The following is a 12,936-nucleotide window of genomic DNA, read 5'->3' on the forward strand; positions in this document are numbered from 1 at the left end:
ATGGTAGAGTCAGAATTGGGCGTAAACAGAATGAGAACATGGATCCATCATGCCTTGTTACCACTGTGCTGGCTGGTGGTGGTGGTGTAATGGTGTCGGGATGTTTTCTTGGCAAACGTTAGGCCCCTTAGTGCCAATTGGGCATGGTTTAAATGCCACGGCCTACCTGAGCATTGTTTCTGACCATGTCCATCCTTTTATGGCCACCATGTACCCGTCCTCTGATGGCTACTTCCAGCAGGATAATGCACCATGTCACAAAGCTCAAATCATTTCAAATTGGTTTCTTGAACATGACAATGAGTTCACTGTACTAAAATGGCCCCCCCAGCCACCAGATCTCAACCCAATAAAGCATCTTTGGGATGTGGTGGAACAGGAGCTTAGTGCCCTGGATGTGCATCCCACAAATCTCCATCAACTGCGAGATGCTATCCTATCAATATGGGCCAACATTTTTGAAGAAGGCTTTTAGCACCTTGTTGAATCAATGCCACCTAGATTTAAGGCAGTTCTGAAGGCGAAAGGGGGTCAAACACAGTATTAGTATGGTGTTCCTAATAATCCTTTAGGTGAGTGCACATCGCATAGATTGTATATATTAATCTTAACTGTACATATGCTGCCCTAGTTACATTTTGCTCACCTATGCAAACTTCATACCAGAAATTTATAATTTGAAATCCTAACAGAAGTTATCTCAGGACAGTTTACATATAGTGAAGATCTAAACCACACTGTGTAAATGACAGAAACCCAACAATTTCCCAAAAGAGCATGCATTTGTTGTGACAAATATGAGGAAAAAATTCTTTTTAACGGGCTGAGAGAGAGAGAGAGAGAGAGAGAGAGAATGGAATGAAAAGACGACCGGTGGTAATTATAGCAGCAGTAAAGGTAATAAAACTATTACTAAAAATAGTAGCAGTAGTAATTCAGAGCATAGCAGGGCGTCCAGCAGTACCACGGCAGCAGCTGCTTCCACTATTCAGGTGCCACCACAATCCAAGGAAATCTTAGAGGGGAGAAAGCACAAGGACTTCAGGAAATAAACTATGTTAGTGACATGTATTCATGGGAAAGGATCACACACAGATGGAGAGACAGAGAGGACGAGAGAGGAACTCAGTGTGACATAGGAAGTCCCCAAGCAGTCTAAATCTTTAGGAGCATAACTAAGTGCTGGTCATTTAACATTGAACTTACATGAACCATGTTTCTGCCCTCTTCCAGTTTGGCTCACCCATGCAAACTCTATACAAGTTAGTCAGACATCAACGCTGTAAGGAGGGAATCAATGACAACTATTAAAAAACAACAGCCTGCACACATCATGGAAGGGGGCACCCACATTTGTACTGGGGACCTCTTGAGCTGCAGTCAAAGGCTCTACCACTGAACTATACCCCCATCTTCACTTCAACCCCAACTGGCCCGTCAGACACCGCCTACCAAGAGCCTGGGTCTGTCCGAGGTTTCTGCCTAAAAGGAAGTTTTTCCTCGCCACTGTCGCACTGTTGCTTGGTCTGGAGGAAACTACTAGAACTGTTGGGTCCTTATAAATTCTGGAGTGTGGTTCAGACCTGATCTGTAAAGTGTCTCGAGATAACTCTTGTTATGAATTGATACTATAAATAAAATTGAAATATAGCTTTAGCTTAAACTCACGGTACGTGGCCACATCTGATTAAAAGTTTCCATGTTTTTTCAAGAATCTTAAACTCATTTCCTGTATGAAAGGTAGCTAAAAGAAGTATGCATACATCAATAAAGTCACACCTGAATTCATGTCAATGCCTATGGATTTCAACACTAAGAGCAGAACGGTTGTCCAAACAATGATCCTGCATAGCTCAAAGCATCAACGTATCTGTACTCATGTGGGCCATGTTTCTGCCCTAGTCCACTTTTATTCACCTCCACAAACTCCACACCATTATTTATGATGTCAAATCATGACAGAACTTAGCTCAGGGCATATTAAAGTTAGTGAATGTCTAGACCCAACTCTGTAATTGATAGAAAACCAACAATTCCCACAAGAGCATGCATTTGGTGCCACAGATATAAGGAAAAGTATCCTTTTAACAGGCAGACACCTCAAACTGAAACTGGCTTGTGGTGGGCAGTCACCTGACACAATCAGTTGGTAGAGAAAGAGAGGGAGATACAGAAATGTGACACAGAGGAATATTAGAAGTGGATATAATGAAATTAAATGATGAAGAGTGCTAATTATAGTAACAGTAAAGATAATAGAACTATTACTTATAGAAGTGCTCAAAGTGATATAGGAAGTCCCCTGACAATCCAAACCTTTAGCAGCACAACTGAAGGCTGGTTGCTCATGTGGGCTGAGTTAAGATAACTCAGAGGTTCCTTACAGTGCGGGCATGCATTTGTTGTGACAGATATGAGGAAAAGGTCTTTTTAACGGGCAGAATCCTCAGACTAAAACTGGCACGTGGTGGGCAGTCATCTAACGGTGGGAATCAATGACAACTATCATAAAGACAGCTGATTGCACACATTATTGTAGGGGGTACCCAGATTTTAAGTTGGGAACTCTTTATCTGTAGTCAAATGCTCTACCACTAGACTTACCATACGCTGAATATGCTTATTTAAGATATATAGCTATTACTAATAATAGTAGTAGTAGTAGCGCAAGGCGTAGCAGGTTGTCAAGTGGGACCACGGCAGCAGCTGCTTCCACTATTCAGGTGCCACCACGATCCAAAGAAATCTTAAAGGAGTGAAAGCACAAGGACTTCAGGAAAGAAACTATGTTCGTGACATGCATTCATGGGACATGATCACACACAGATGGAGAGAGAGAGGAGGAGAGAGGGTAATTTTTGTCTGAGTTTAACATCAGGAATTTGTAGTTAATCCAAGCATGGTCCATACAACAATTCTGCATTGCTCGAAGCTTCTACCAACGTATAACAAAGGGGATCATCTTCTGCGCAATTTTTAAGGAATTACGTAATTGAACTTACGTGGACCATGTTTCTGCCCTGTTCCTGTTTTGCTCACCTATTCAAAATCTTTAAAAGTTTGTTAGACCTCAAAGCTTGAAAGTGGGAATCAGAGACAATCAATATCATAAAGACAGCAGCCTGCACACTGCATCTTTGGAGGGGGCACCCAGATTTAAAGTAGGGACCTCTGGATCTGCATACCAATCTTGTACCACCTACCTACCACCTCAATAGCTTGTGAGGCACGGTCAAGACCACACTCTGTAGTTGACAGAAACCCAACAATTCCCAAAAGAGTATGCATTTGGTGCTACAGATTTGATGAGAAATGTCATTTTAACAGGCAGAAACCTCAGACCAAAATTGGCTTTTGTTGGGCAACACCATCCAGAGTAACTATATCTTGAGATTGTCAACTTTGGAGGTGTTTGGGATAATTTTTGTCTGATTTTAAAATCAGGAAACTTGTAGGTTATCCAAACATGGTCATTAGATCTATCCTGTATTGCTCGAAACTACTAACTTCTATACAAGTTAGTAAGACATCAATGCTGGAAGGTGGGAATCAAAGATAATTAGCCCCATAAAACTAACAGCCTTCATATTGCATCTGTGTAGGGGGCACCTAGAATTGAAATGGGGACCTCTTGATCTGCAGTCAACTGCTCTACCACTGAGCTATACCCCCTCACATTATATACCGAATATGCTTATTGTGCAGCAAAACAATGGCTGGTCCTCCACGGTGTGGTCAACAAAACAGTCTGTACCCACATCTCATTAAAAGTTTTCATGAACATTTTGAAGCATCCAAAATTAATTTCCTGTATCAAAGGCAGCTAAAAGAAAGATGACACTATCTAAGTTTCCATCCACTTTTCAATCGAATTATCTGAAGTTTGGTAAAAAACACTCATGTGAATAAAGCTGGTGAAAGCAATTTCTAAAACGAACAAAAACCTGTGGGTAATGACGTCACATGCTGTTTTGCGATCAAATTGGCATATTGAATTGATTTGAGATATTTTAAGGTGTTCAACAACATTCAAGCAAACTTTTGCGAACAAAGTTTTTCTAGACTCCGCAGGACATCCCACGGCTTGTCCTTACCTTTGTTGCCCATTTCCTTCGTGACTTCCAGATAAATTAAATTCAAAAAGTCTCTTGTCTCTTTGTCCGTCCACTTACAAGTAAACAGAGCGGAAATACCCTGATGTAACAGGCCCTGTACGGCCTACCAGTCGTCTCAGTCCACTTTAACAAGAGTACAACCAGACCCGGGCCTTATCCGAGTTGGAGGTCGCCTCCGTAAAGCTGGGGAGCTACCTGAGGACACATCCTATGGTTCTTGCGCCTGATCACCACATTACACAGCTGTTGGTGCAAGACTATGATGATTGTTTACTCCATGCAGGCCCGGAGCGAATCTTTGCAGAGATGAGAAGGACTTATTGGATCCTCAGAGGCCTCCCAACTGCTTGACTTCAACTTACCAAGGCCCCCTTCTGGTCAACCGGTATTGACTCTTTCGGCCCATACATGGTCAAGATAGGCAACAAGAGAAACGTTGGGGCATCGTGTTCAACTGTCTCACTACCAGGTGAGTTCACCTTGACTTACTGCCTAGTATGGACACCGATTCATTTCTCTTGTCTCTCCACCGTTTCGTTGCACGAAGAGGAAAACCCTTTGAGATCTTATGCGACAGTGGGGGACAAGGAACTTCAGGAGGCGTTTGAGGCACTCAAACCATTGCTCAGGGAACATTTAGCAACACAGTGCATCACCTTCAGATAAAACCCAAATCTGGCACCACACTTTGGTGGAACATGGGAGAGGGAAATTAAATCTGTAAAGGCATCTCTCCAAAGCATCCTGAAGGACCAGGCGGGATGCTTCGCTGCCTCAAGCTGTGTATGGCTCAAGTGAACTGCTAGGACGCCGTCGCTGGCAACACAGCCAGGTACTGACCATTTCTGGGGTCAGTACACCCGCAAGTATCTCCCTGGTCTCCAACCACATCAGAAATGGCGGAACTCAACAACAGCTCTAGCTGCGGATGCTGTTGTTATGGTGGTTAATCCACAGCTTCCAAGGGTGTTATGGCCTATTGGACGTATCACCCAGATCATCCACAGCGACGATGGAAAGGTACCCACTGCAGGGATTGACATCAAGGGAAAACTCTAAACACGCCCGGTCGTGAAACTGATAGAGCTCCCAAGGATGCCTGACGATGGAGATACCAGCGCTCCCTAGCCCAGCAGCGACCTGCCTGTTACTGCGCATTCATCCCACAAAGCCGGGGGCAGCTTTAGAAAACTCCCTGCTGGACTGATGAGCATACGTCATCCCTTGGCCTCACGCATCTGCGCAGCTTCACCATTTGCTCGCCCATGCAAACTCTTTACAAGTTACTAAGACCTCGATGCTAGAAGGTGGGAATCAAAGATAAATAATACCATAGAAATTACAGCCTACCTGTATAGAGGGCACCCAGAATTGAACCAGGGACCTCTTGATCTGCAGTCAAATGCTCTACCACTGACCTATACCCCCACATACCAAATACTAAAAATGCTAATTGTGCACCAAAAGAATGGCTGGGCTGCCACGGTGTGGTCAACGATACAGTGTGCACCCACATCTCATTAAAACTTTTCATGAACTTTTTCAAATATCCCAAACTCATCTACTGTATGAAAGGCAGCTAAAAGAAAGGCACATCTTAATTAATGTTAATTACAACTGATGTCAACACTAAGGGCAGAAATGTGGCCCACACAAGGATCCTGCATAGCTCAAAGTGTCTACGTACCTGTACTTATGTGGACCATGTTTCTGCCCTAGTTCAATTTTTCTCACCTTCGCACATGCCCTAGCAGTATTTATCAAGTGAAATCCTAAAAGAAGCTATCTCAGGACATTTTACATATATTGAAGGTCTAGACCACAGTCTGTAATTGACAGAAAAAGAGCATGGATTTGTTGTGACAGATATGAGAAAAACGTTGTTGGGCAGAATCCTAGCCGGCGTAGCAGGGCGTCCAGCAGTACCACGGCAGCAGCTGCTTCCACTATTCAAGTGCCACCACAATTCAAGGAAATCTTAGAGGGGAGAAAGCACAAGGACTTCGGGAAAAAAAATATGCTGGTTACATGCATTCATGGGAGAGACAGAGAGGAGCTCAGTGTCACATAGGAAGTGTCCCAGCAGTCTAAACCTTTATGAGCATGACTAAGGGCTGGTTATTTATGTGGGCTTACATGTACATATCTTGAGTTAAGATAACTCAGAGATTCCTTTCAGTGCTGCTGAAGGCCAGGGCAACATCAACCAGAATTGTTGTATCTTTAGATTGTTGCACTAACGTGAACCAAGTTTCTGCCCTCTTTCAGTTTGGTTCACCAATGCAAACTCTAAACAAGTCCGTAAGAAATCAATGCTGTAAGGTGGGACTCAATTGCCAGCTCAAAGTGTCTACGTACGTGTACTTATGTGGACAATGTCTCTGCCCTAGTTCAATTTTGCTCACCTATGCAAACTCCATACCAGTATTTATAAAGTGAAATCCTGACAGAAGTTATCGCAGGACATTTTACATATAGTGAAGGACTAGACCACACTCTGTAATTGACAGAAACCCAACAATTCCCAAAAGAGCATGCATTTGTTGTGACAGATTTGAGGAAAAAGTATTTTTAACAGGCAGAATCCTCAGACTAAAACTGGCTCGTGGTGGGCAGTGATTTAACACAACCGGTTGGGAGAGAGGGAGAGATCCCCCTTGCAAAATTGATTGAAGTTAGTAAGACGTCAATGCTGTAAGGTAGGAATCAATGAAAACAACTGTCATAAAATCAACAACCTGCACACATCATTGTAGGGGGCACCCAGATTTAAACTGGGGACCTCTTGATCTGCAGTCAAATGCTCCACCACTGAGCTATACCCCCATGTACATTACGAAATATGCTTACGGTGCAGCAAAACAATGTCTTGCCCTACCACCATGCAGTTACCAACACAGTCTTTTCCCACATGTGATTAAAAGTTTTCATGACATTTCTCAAGTATCCAAAACTCATCTACTGTATGAAAGGCAGCTAGATCACTCTCTGTAATTGACAGAAACCCAATAATTCCAAAAAGAGCATGCATTTGGTGCGATAGATATGAAGAAAAATGTCTTCTTAACTGGCAGAAACCTAAGAATATAACTGGCTCATGATGGGCAGTAATCTGACATGAACAGTTGGGAGAGAAAGAGAGATCGAGAGAGATACAGAAATACAACTCATAATATAGGCAGTGGGTACAAAGGAATCAAAAGATGAACAGTGACAAATAAAGTAACACTAAAGGGAATAGAACTATTACTGATAAGGGCGTTGAGCAGGACCACGGCAGCGGCTGCTTCCATGGATAAGGTGCCACCACAATCCAAGAAAATCTGATAGGGGCGAAAGCACAAGGGCTCCGGAAACAAGCTACGTTAGTTCCATGCATTCACGGGACATTACCACACACAGATGGCAAGAGAGAGAGGAGGAGAGAGAAACACAAAGTGACATAGGAAGTCCCCCAACAGTCTAAACCTTCAGTAGCATAACTAAAGGCTAGTCATTCATGTGGGATTTTAAGGACATATCTCTAGTTAAGATAACTCAGAGATTCCTTACAGTGCTGCTGAAGGTCAAGGCAACGCCAACCAGAGTAGCTATATCTTTAAATAATAAATTTTGTACGTGTTTAAGGTAATTTTTGTCTGAGTTTAACATCATGAAAGTGTACGTCATCCAAACATGGTTTATACAACCACTCTGCATTGCTTGAAGCTTCTACCGGTGCTGTGCATCGGAGTGTGAATGTGTGTGAGTGTTTATCTGATGAGCAGGTGGCACCTTGTACGGCAGCCCCGGCCACAGTGCATGAATGTGTGTGAATGGTGAATGTTTCCTGTATGATGTAATAGCGCTTCGAGTAGTTGTTAAGACTGGAAAAGCGCTATATAAATACAGCACATTTACATTACATTTACATTTACATTTACCAACCTATGATTAAGTGGATCATACTTCTGCCCTACTTTAAAACTATTATTTAATTGAACTTACGTGGATCATGTTCCTGCCCTGTTTTCTATTTTGCTTACCTATGCAGACTCTGTAAAAGGTAGTAAGACCTCAAAGGTGGAAAGTGAGAAGCAAAGGGATTATGATTAAGATGACAGTCTTCTAACTACATATGTGTAGGGGGCACCCAGAGTTGAAATGGGGACCTCTTGATCTGCAGTCAAATGCTCTACTACTGAGCTATACCCCCACATTTTAAGATGTTTCCATTCATTTTTGCACTGAATCACACAACATTCAAGTAAACTTTTGCATACATAGTTTTTTTAGATAAAATGGATTGCGCCGTCTATCAACAAATGATCAATATTGGACAAGTTGTCATAGTGCGTATGTGCCAGCTGATAGCAACTTATCAAGCTATAATAAGAAAACAACAACGCTATCAACGCATTGCTATGATGATGCAGATGCAACTTGCCTTTAATTTTCCCTCCGGCACTGCTGCAAGACAACTCTTTTTGAGACATGTCTCGCTGTTTGAGCACCTTCCATTTACTCCGCAGGACGTCCCATGGCTTGTCCTAACCTTTGTTGGCCATCTCCTTTGCGAGTTCCTGATAAATAAAATTCAAAACGTCTAATGTCTATGTCTAGACCACACTCTGTAATTGACAGAAACCCAACAACTGCGACAAATACGAAGAAAAATGTCTTTTTAACAGGCAGAAACCTCCGAATATAACTGGCTCATGATGGGCAGTCATCTGACATGACCAGTTAGGAGAGAAAAAGAGATACAGAAATACAACTCATAGTAATATAGGCAGTGGGTACAGAGGAATCAAAAGATGAACAGTGACAATTATAGTAACACTAAAGGGAATAGAACTATTACATATAAGGACTGTAATGTGGCTAGGGCTGGGCGATTTGGAGTAAATCATACATCACAATATTTTTTACAAAATACCTTGATATCGATACCGGAACAATATTGTAGTGTTGACTACTGGTGCATTCACAAAATATTTACACAATGAGATTTTTGATAAACAATCAACAGTAATGTGAATATAATGCCTAAGTGGGTAGCGGCCAATAATAGAAAAGTCATACAACAATCTGGTAAGGTCAGAAAATGACATCACTTTGATGTAATGCAGCCTTTTAACCCAAGAAAAGGCAACACTTATGCCATATTACGATATCCAAAAACTAGGATGATATCAAGACGCATATCACAATATCAATATAATAGCAATATATTGCCCAGCTCTAAATGTGGCAACAGCTAATGGTGGTTTCTACGTCAGCAGTCTAACAATAAGGACATCAATAACCTTCACCAATTTCCTCCACATGTTTTTAAAACATCTAACGTGTATTTATTTTTGAACTAGTGCCGTGTTTGGAACAGGCTGGCCTTCTGTGTTGCTGTTTGCAGCTTTTTCCAGAATCATTCCACCCTGAAGTAACTTATGGTATTTTTCCATTAATGGTACCTGCTCGACGGCGGTGCCCCATCCTCCTTTTTCCATTGCAGATTAGTGCCACCTCATCCGTGAGGCAAGCGTGACTGGTTGTTATAGCAGGAAACTGCCGTGACCTAACGCGAGACACACACAGAACATTGAAGGTGTGTTGTTTTTGAACCTCAGCATGTGGCTGTTTGCTAGAAGACAAATTTAGTTTCAAAAGAAGCTCGAGACAGCAAAAAAACAACAACCGCTGGCTAAACTACGTAAACACAACGGGTTTGTTCAGGACACCCCCTATCGCTAGCATTGATGACGCAGTGGTTAGTGACGATTCTCTCCGACCAATCAGCAGTATGCAGTTTTTCACGTCACCTTTTGGTGTTGCCTCAGCTCGCTTGGAGCCTCGACTGAGGTGGTACTAAAGAAAGTACCTGTTGGCAGGTACAAGGGACTTATTTCCGTAATGGAAAACCCAAAAAAGGCGAGTAGAGTCAAGGCAAGACGAGTAGGTACCATGCAGTGGAAAAACACCATTACACAAGGCCCTCAAAGCAACCCAAGCCAAACTTTGAAAGGCCTAGACACGCATAATATCAGATTACCCAGAGTTGTGCTTATTATCGGGGATACAGAAAAATGTTCCTGGTGGCCTAGTAGAAGACTTTTTAACCATAAACATTGCAAGATTTACGGTGTGATTTTCAGCTGGTTTCAAAGAAATAGGACTTTACTTATTTGGCCGATAAAAATGAATAGGAGATCAATCTACAAGAGAAGTATCCATCCTTTAAGTGCTTACTTTTTCCATGTCACCCAAATGTCTCCATTTGTACCCAATGGACGCCACTTTGGGGTAGGGTCTGGGGATCTGGTGACCTGACAATGCAGAGGTCAATGTCTACGTACGTGTCATTATGTGGACCATGTTTCTGCCCTATTTCAATTTTGCTCATCTACGCAAAGTCCATACCAGTATTTATGAAGTGAAATCCTAACAGAAGTTATCTCAGGGTATTTTACAAATAGTGAAGGTCTAGACCACACTCATTAATTGACAGAAACCCAACAATTCCCAAAAGAACATGCATTTGTTGTGACAGATATGAGTGAAAAGGTCTTTTTAACGGACAGAATCCTAGCAGGCGTAGCAGGGCATCAAGCAGAACCACGCCAGCAGCTGCTTCCACTATTCTACTAAGTCCCCCAGCAGTCTAAACCTTTATAGCATAACTAAGGGCTGGTTATTAAGGTGGGATTTTATGGACATATCTTGAGTTAAGATAACTCAGAGATTCCTTACAGTGCTGCAGAAAGCCAGGGCAACGCCAACCAAAGTCGTTTTAAGTTTAGATTGTTGAACGGTAACCATGTTTCTGCCCTCTTCCAGTTTGGCTCACCCATGCCAACTTTATACAAGTTAGTAAGACGTCAATGCTGTAAGGTGGGAATCAATAACAACAACAGCTATTATAAAGACAACAGCCTACACATAGTATTGTAGGGGGCACCCAGATTTGAACTTGGGACCTCTTGTGGTGTGGTGATGTGGTTACCATCACAGTCTGGCTCACACGTGATTGAAAGTTTTCATGAACTTTTTCCAAGTATCTAAAACTCATCCACTGTCTGAAAGGCAGATAATAGAAAGATGACAGTGTCATCTTTGATAAAGGCACATCTGAATTTATTTTAATTACAGTGGATGTCAACAATAAGACAAGCTTAACAACAATCTTTCTTTTAGCTGCTTTTGATAAAGCAGATGAGTTTTGGATACTTGAAAAAGTTCATGAAAACCTTTAATGAGATGCGGGTACAACTGTATTGTTGACCACACCGTAGAGGAACAGCCATTGTTTTGCTGCACAATGAGCATATTCAGCACATAGTATGTGAGAGTATAGCTCAATGGTAGAGAATTTGACTCCAAATCAAGAGGTTTGCCGTTGTATTCTGGGAGCCCTCTCCACAGATGCAGTGTGCAGGCTAATATTTTTATGATATTGAATGTTTCTTATTCCCACTTTCAAGCTTTGAGGTCTAGCTAACTTTTACAGATTTTGCGTAGGTGAACAAAACAGGAACAAGGCAGAAACATGGTCCACGTAAGTTCAATTACGTAATAGGGCTGCATTTTTGCAAATGGTGTTGAAGATTTGGTCAGGATTAATGGTGTCATTAATGCTGAGAAATACAGGCAGATGCTTATCCATCATACAAGACCATCAGGGAAGCACATGATTGGTCCCAAATTTATTCTGCAGCAGGACAACGACCCCAGATCAAGAGGTTCCCCGTTCAAATCTGGATACCCCCTACACCGATGCAGCCAGAAGGCTGTTATAAACATGATAGTGATTGTCTCTGCTTCTCACTTTCAAGCTCTGAGGTCTAGGTAACTTTTACAGAGTCTGCATAGGTAAGCAAAATAGGAACAGGGCGGAAACATTATCCACGTAAGTTCAATTACGTAATAGTTTAAAAGTAGGGCAGAAGTATGATCCACTTAATCATAGGTTGGTAGAAGCTTCAAGCAATGCAGAATGGTTTTATGGACCATGGTTGGATGACCTACAATTTCATGTTGTTAAACTCAGACAAAAATTACCTTAAACATGTCCAAAATTTATTATCTAAAGATATAACAACTCTGGTTGGCGTTGCCCTGGCCTTCAGCAGCACTGTAAGGAATCTCAGAGTTATCATAACTCAAGATATGTCCTTAAAATCCCACATAAACGACCAGCCTTTAGTTATGCCGCTGAAGTTTGGACTCATGTCACTTTAAGCTCTTCTCTCCTCCGCTCTCTCTCTATCTGTGTGTGATCATGTCTCGTGAATGCATGTAACTAACGACGCTTATTTTCCGAGTCCTTGTGGGTCTCCCCTCTCTGATTTCCTTGGATTGTGGTGGCATATGAATAGTTGAAGCAGCTACTGCCGTGGTCCTTCTTGACGGCTGCTACGCCCTACTACTACTATTATTAGTAATAGTTCCATTACATTTGGTGTTAATTTAATTATCACTGTTAATCGGTTGATTCCATTGCACCCACTGCCTATATTATCATGAGTTGTATTTCTGTATCTCTCTTTCTCTCCCAACTGGTCATGTCAGATGACTGCCCATCATGAGCCAGTTATATTTTTAAATTCTGCTTAAACATGTGTTACACCAAATGCATGCTCTTCAGGGAATTTTTGGGTTTCTGTCAATTAGAGAATGTGGTCTAGACCTTCACTATGTGTAAAATGTCCTGAGACAACCTTTGCTATGATTTCACTGTATAAGTTGAAATGCGTAGGTGAGCAAAATTGAACTAGGGCAGAAACATGGTCCACAAAAGTACGCGTACGTAGACGCTTTGAGGGTAATGACAGGTAGTGGCCTGAAG

At 42.0% G+C, this 12,936-nt stretch overlaps 4 non-coding genes across 4 annotated transcripts; all 4 read right to left on the minus strand.

The window, feature by feature from the left end:
• Positions 1-3,600: 3,600 nt before the first annotated feature.
• Positions 3,601-3,672, minus strand: trnac-gca (transfer RNA cysteine (anticodon GCA)). The gene has a single exon. It is a non-coding gene; the product is annotated as a tRNA-Cys (tRNA).
• A 1,799-nt stretch (positions 3,673-5,471) lies between these two features.
• trnac-gca (transfer RNA cysteine (anticodon GCA)) lies at positions 5,472-5,543 on the minus strand. Its single transcript has one exon. It is a non-coding gene; the product is annotated as a tRNA-Cys (tRNA).
• A 1,326-nt stretch (positions 5,544-6,869) lies between these two features.
• On the minus strand, positions 6,870-6,941 carry trnac-gca (transfer RNA cysteine (anticodon GCA)). The gene has a single exon. It is a non-coding gene; the product is annotated as a tRNA-Cys (tRNA).
• Positions 6,942-8,238: 1,297 nt separating this feature from the next.
• Positions 8,239-8,310, minus strand: trnac-gca (transfer RNA cysteine (anticodon GCA)). Its single transcript has one exon. It is a non-coding gene; the product is annotated as a tRNA-Cys (tRNA).
• Positions 8,311-12,936: the final 4,626 nt, after the last annotated feature.

The sequence above is a fragment of the Etheostoma spectabile genome, chromosome 4 (assembly GCF_008692095.1).
Source record: "Etheostoma spectabile isolate EspeVRDwgs_2016 chromosome 4, UIUC_Espe_1.0, whole genome shotgun sequence".
NCBI lineage: Eukaryota > Metazoa > Chordata > Actinopteri > Perciformes > Percidae > Etheostoma > Etheostoma spectabile.